We start from the raw sequence: 5000 nt of genomic DNA, 5'->3' as shown, positions 1-5000 counted from the left end.
GTGATTCCCCGGATGTGTGCCCTGTGCTGGCTATGCAACGTTTCCTTGCAGCTGGCCCCAACATCCCCAACTCCCTCTTCATTCATTTGGATGGTTCATGTCTGACGAGATATCAGCTTCAGGCCGTACTGAAGAAAGCAACTCATACACTTGGCTGGGGTGCTGTTTTTTTCATCTCACTCCTTCAGGATTGGGGCAGCCACGACAGCGGCCATCAATGCAGTCCCGCTACAAACAATCATGCAAAAAGGGAGGTGGTTATCTTTGGCCGTGTGTAAGTATGTGCTACCAGACAAAGCTTAAGGCCAAAGTTTTGGGGAAGTCTGAGACGAACTAATTTCACAACCAATGAGATGTGGGTTCTATACCGGGGAGGTATTGGAAATTCAAGACGTTTCTACGTTATCCAATGTATTGAACGGGGAGCGAATGGAATCTTCTGTAAGGGAGAGGTTTTCTAATAATGACTGTTTAGTTTCAGGCATCCTCATCGCCGGTTCCAGCTTAGTAACCCTGCTGAAGACCTACATCCACACAACCAGGAGGCACCTCTCTGTGTGTCCCCCTCCCATGCACCCTTGTTGGCAGTCCAGCCCTGCACATCGGTGACGTGCGTGCGCTACTACAAAGCAGTCCTATTCGTGTGCCATGGTGATGTATGTGTATGCAACGGAGGGGGTGGGGGGAGGGGGAGATGCGTTGGCCAGAAAAGGGGTCATCTCCTATTCATGTGCCAGGGGGATGTAGGTGGGGGGGTTGTGTTGTGTTGTGCAGAGTATGGGTCATTTCCTATATATGTGCCTGGAAGATGTTGCTTATTTATTGCATTAGCTTGTAGCTCTAGCGGAGGCGGTACTGTACACAACTTATCTCGTGCTGATTTTGTATGTTAGTCCCTGATATATGTGGTATTGTTGTGTCAAAAGAAATTTCGGATAGGTCCACCTTTGGTTCAGGATAATCCTACACCTGCTTTCGGACACTGGACTTGTTAATTAGGATTATGTCAAACCTCTGGTGTCTCTTTGGCTATGCTGTTGTAGGTTAGGATTATGTGCAACCTCTCGTACAGTATCTCAATTGCACCTCTTGTAGGTTAGGGTTATGTCCAACCTAACATGTGGTGGATACCGAATTTGGTTATAACTGCCTTTTGTCCTTGAAAAACAACAAAAGCTATACCCTATATTTGTTCTTGGTTTAAGCTTGGTACAGCAGGAACAATTGTTGTCGTTGTTCTATGTTTGCTTAATGTGGGCAAATGCTAGGAATCTTGAACGAAATTAAACGAGGATGAAAGTCGATTGTTCATTTCAATGCTTGTTATTCTTTCATGTGCTAGGAGAAAGGTTCTGTACAACTCTCGCTTACTCCGTTACACATGTCGTATGCATAAAGAGCGATTATTGTCCTCAGGTTATTTAGTGGACAAATGCTATTTCTTTTTCAGGTCTTCAGGGTTATACAATGTTTTCTTTCAGGGATGTACTTTACTTATCTGGTACTTGGCGCAGTAGGCATGGCCCTTTATCTTCCCTGGCACAAGCCCAATAAAGCTAATTGAAGGTTTGCATAAGTAGACATGGCTAATACAAATAACTGTGGCTTACATAAAATTTAACATAGGCTTTAGCCAAGAAATTCAGTGTAGACACCTACATACAAAAGTGTGGTTGCTCAAAGTGCAACAAATACCCAGGATCCTGGATGGCCCAAACGTCGCTAAAAACGGAGGTATGAACGGATACTGGGTCCCCTAGTTGTTGACCATTTCTCCATCTGCTAATGTCATACAACTGGAAAAGTAAAACATTCTGAACGGGTACCTTCTTCAGCGGCTTATGCACGCAGGGCCTGAGTAAAAAAAAAAGGCCAGAAGTCTTCGCGAAAAAGAGGCTGCGAAAGGAGGTAAAAGAATAGAACAATTCGAAAAATTCGAAAATAACCTCCGGTCCAATCATGGATTTGGCTTCTTCATCTTAAGGGATTAGGGTTTTAAAAACCAATCCAACTGCCGCCTTTGTGCCTTCATTTAATTACAGCATTAAAATTCCGTCGAAGCTGTCATCACTCTTAAGACATTTTAATTTGGTTGTTGCGGCATGCATGGAGTGGATGAATGAACCTTTTTCTCTGCCTGTCTGATGCTGAAGTCTGGTCATAATTGGTAAACAAACATCCGTAAAGAGCAATGGGCAATAGGAATTTTTCTCTCAGTTTTATATCATCTCACTTCTTCATAATCGAGCGTTTTGAGAATAACGCGCTTTTCTGTTGTTAGCTTTTTATTTTAAACGAAAACATTCTTGTTTCAAGTTTAAGTGCAAGCAAACGTTGGTATGTTTTCTGCATTTCTTGCGTTAGTTTCGTTGAGACGTGCATTAAAAATCGAATTAAGTGCATATAAGTGCCAGCTGTCCCACAATCCCGTATTCCATTTTTAGGCCCGTATACCCCCCCCCCTCACAACCCCCGTCTATTTTTAGAGAAGGTCAAATGTCATATGTATCACCTCGCGTCGACTAAATGTAATGGTGGTTGGGGGCTTGTAAAATCATGTGGTTGTGAACCTACCCAATCCCCTATTTACAGTGATTTGACTACCTGACATAATTACGGATCATTTTTAAGTTAAAGCATTGTAAATGTGTCTAAATTACAATACATCGAATGTCCATTGGTCTTCTTAAGGTTGAATTCCCATGGAATCTCCGTCAAAATAACGTCTTAGAGGCTATATCTTTAATAATCCGGGGATCAAGTTACAGTATAATTGTGTGGGCCAGCCGCTTATAACTGAGATATTGTCTTCTTCTTTGTCCTGCTTTAAGTACCTATAACCAAAACATGTACTTTAACAAAAAACATCGAATATGTCAGTTTTTCTGCTACTGCAGAGCAAACAAATACTGTTCAACTCCCAGTCACGCCTCCAGAATACTTAGCAAGAACTATGCAAGGGAGGCAACCACAGCAAATTGTTTTCATGTTGTTAACAGCAATGGTACCCTCCCGTTCGTTGCTGTCTGTTTCATTACTACTCCGTGTCAGAATCTGTTTGTGTGTGTTTGCGGTAATATGATTTTAATTTCTTTGACAACCTTTGTAACGGAAAGAAATTGACTAATCGTACAACTTTGCGCTTGTGTGTGTGTGTGTGTGTGTTAGTGTCTGTGTGCGTGTGAGTGTGTCAGCCCGCCCCGATCCGGCTGTGAACGCTGTCTTTCTGCCCCCCCCCCCCCCCCCCCCCCGCACACACACACGCACACACTCCATCTGTCTCTCTCATTCCCTTTCCGCTCTCTCTAACTGTCTCATTCTCTACCCCCCTCAGTGTCACAACATGTCATACTGAGGTAATGGAGATGCTGGCGATGAAAGACCTAGTGTTGTTCGTAGTGCTATGTACAACACACAACTCACGACGGAACACTGTTTCATTCTTTTATTCAATTAAGCTCAAAGCAAAACAAAACATGGAAGATAGTAGACATAAGAGAGAAAAGAAATCGAGCAAAGTGTAGTTTATTGTGGACGGCTTATCATAAAACCACGCATTAAGTCAGGCAGAGTCCTCACTTCGGATGAGGAAAGCAAAGAGGAAAGTTTATCTCACTGTGTAACACGGACTCGACTACACATGTGAACGAAAATCTTCATCAGAATGTTTAATATTATAACCATGGTGTTTGTTAACATTCTGTATATATATTTTTAAAAAAATCCTGGAAGTGTTTATATCTTTATAAAAAGGTTTTCTCAGCAAGATTATGTAACTGTTCAGTTTGGGTCATGAACATGTCGAAGTGGTTTCTTGTTGCTGGCGTTGTTTAGTGTTAAAAGATTATTACAGAAACCCCTGATTGATCAGTGACACTACAATTCTCGGCATGTCAGTGTATTTGAAATATAACACACTGTTTTGCCTCCTGTATAAAAACAAACATGAATAAAGAAAACCCTATCTTAAACCTTTAAAAGTTAACGAAAAAGGTTCCAGTAAGTGAACACCTCTTTTTGTGTACATTTGACACTGATTTTCTCAGCACAAGTAGGAAATCACATGTTACAACAGTTTGATCATTCAGGGCAGTTGGTGTCCTTGAGTTAAAAAAAATTCCACGTGTCTCGTTAATGACCGCACGGTTACGGATAAAGTCGGTTTTTGTTCGGGTTGATCATTTTATTTCACCACCACAAGAGTGTGTGGATCACACGTCGACTGGTCCAAAGGGAGATGAAGAGCAGAAGGAAGGGGGGTGGGGAGGGGGGGGGGCAAGGAAAGGCGCGAGAAAGGTAAGGAATAGTTTCCTGGTAAAAGAAGAAGAAAAAAATAGACATGAGAAAGATGACCAGCGACAAAACGGTAACCCGAACACAAACAGACTCCGAAAACCTAGTGATCCGTACAATGGAAACCTTAACGAAGACATTGTGAGGCTGCTTGCACGTCTGTGTCTCAAGAGCTACACAGAAGAGGTCTAATCATCAAGCTGCAATGCTATTCTGTTAACACTGATATGCAATTCAAATGTGTCACAGGGTAACCGTGCAGTCTACGAAATTCGAAAGGAAACTAAAGAGAGCGCTTAATGATCACAGGGCTACAATATAAAGCATTAGGTAACAATCATACAAGAAACACACATTGTTGCGGTGACAAGTCAAAAAATGTGCGGCGCGTGCTTTGTTTTATTGTGTGTGTGTGTGTGTGTGTGTGTGTGTGTGTGTGTGTGTGTGTGTGTGTGTGTGTGTGTGTGTGTGTGTGTGTGTGTGTGTGTGTGTGTGTGTGTGTGTGTTTGGCTGGTTGGCTGTGATTCTGTATGTGCGCTCAGCTTATTTCGAGTTCATGTTTTGTTTTGTTTTTGTTATAGTTTTATTTGTAATCATATCACAAACCTTTAAATTGTATGTAGATAACGTGGTGCTAGCATGTTGTTCAACTGTTCCTTGTCAATAGCAGAAGTAAAAAAACTTGACTAAATGTAAAAAGACACAAA

This window comes from Littorina saxatilis, linkage group LG4, assembly GCF_037325665.1.
Source record: "Littorina saxatilis isolate snail1 linkage group LG4, US_GU_Lsax_2.0, whole genome shotgun sequence".
Lineage (NCBI taxonomy): Eukaryota > Metazoa > Mollusca > Gastropoda > Littorinimorpha > Littorinidae > Littorina > Littorina saxatilis.
This window is presented reverse-complemented; position numbering follows the sequence as displayed.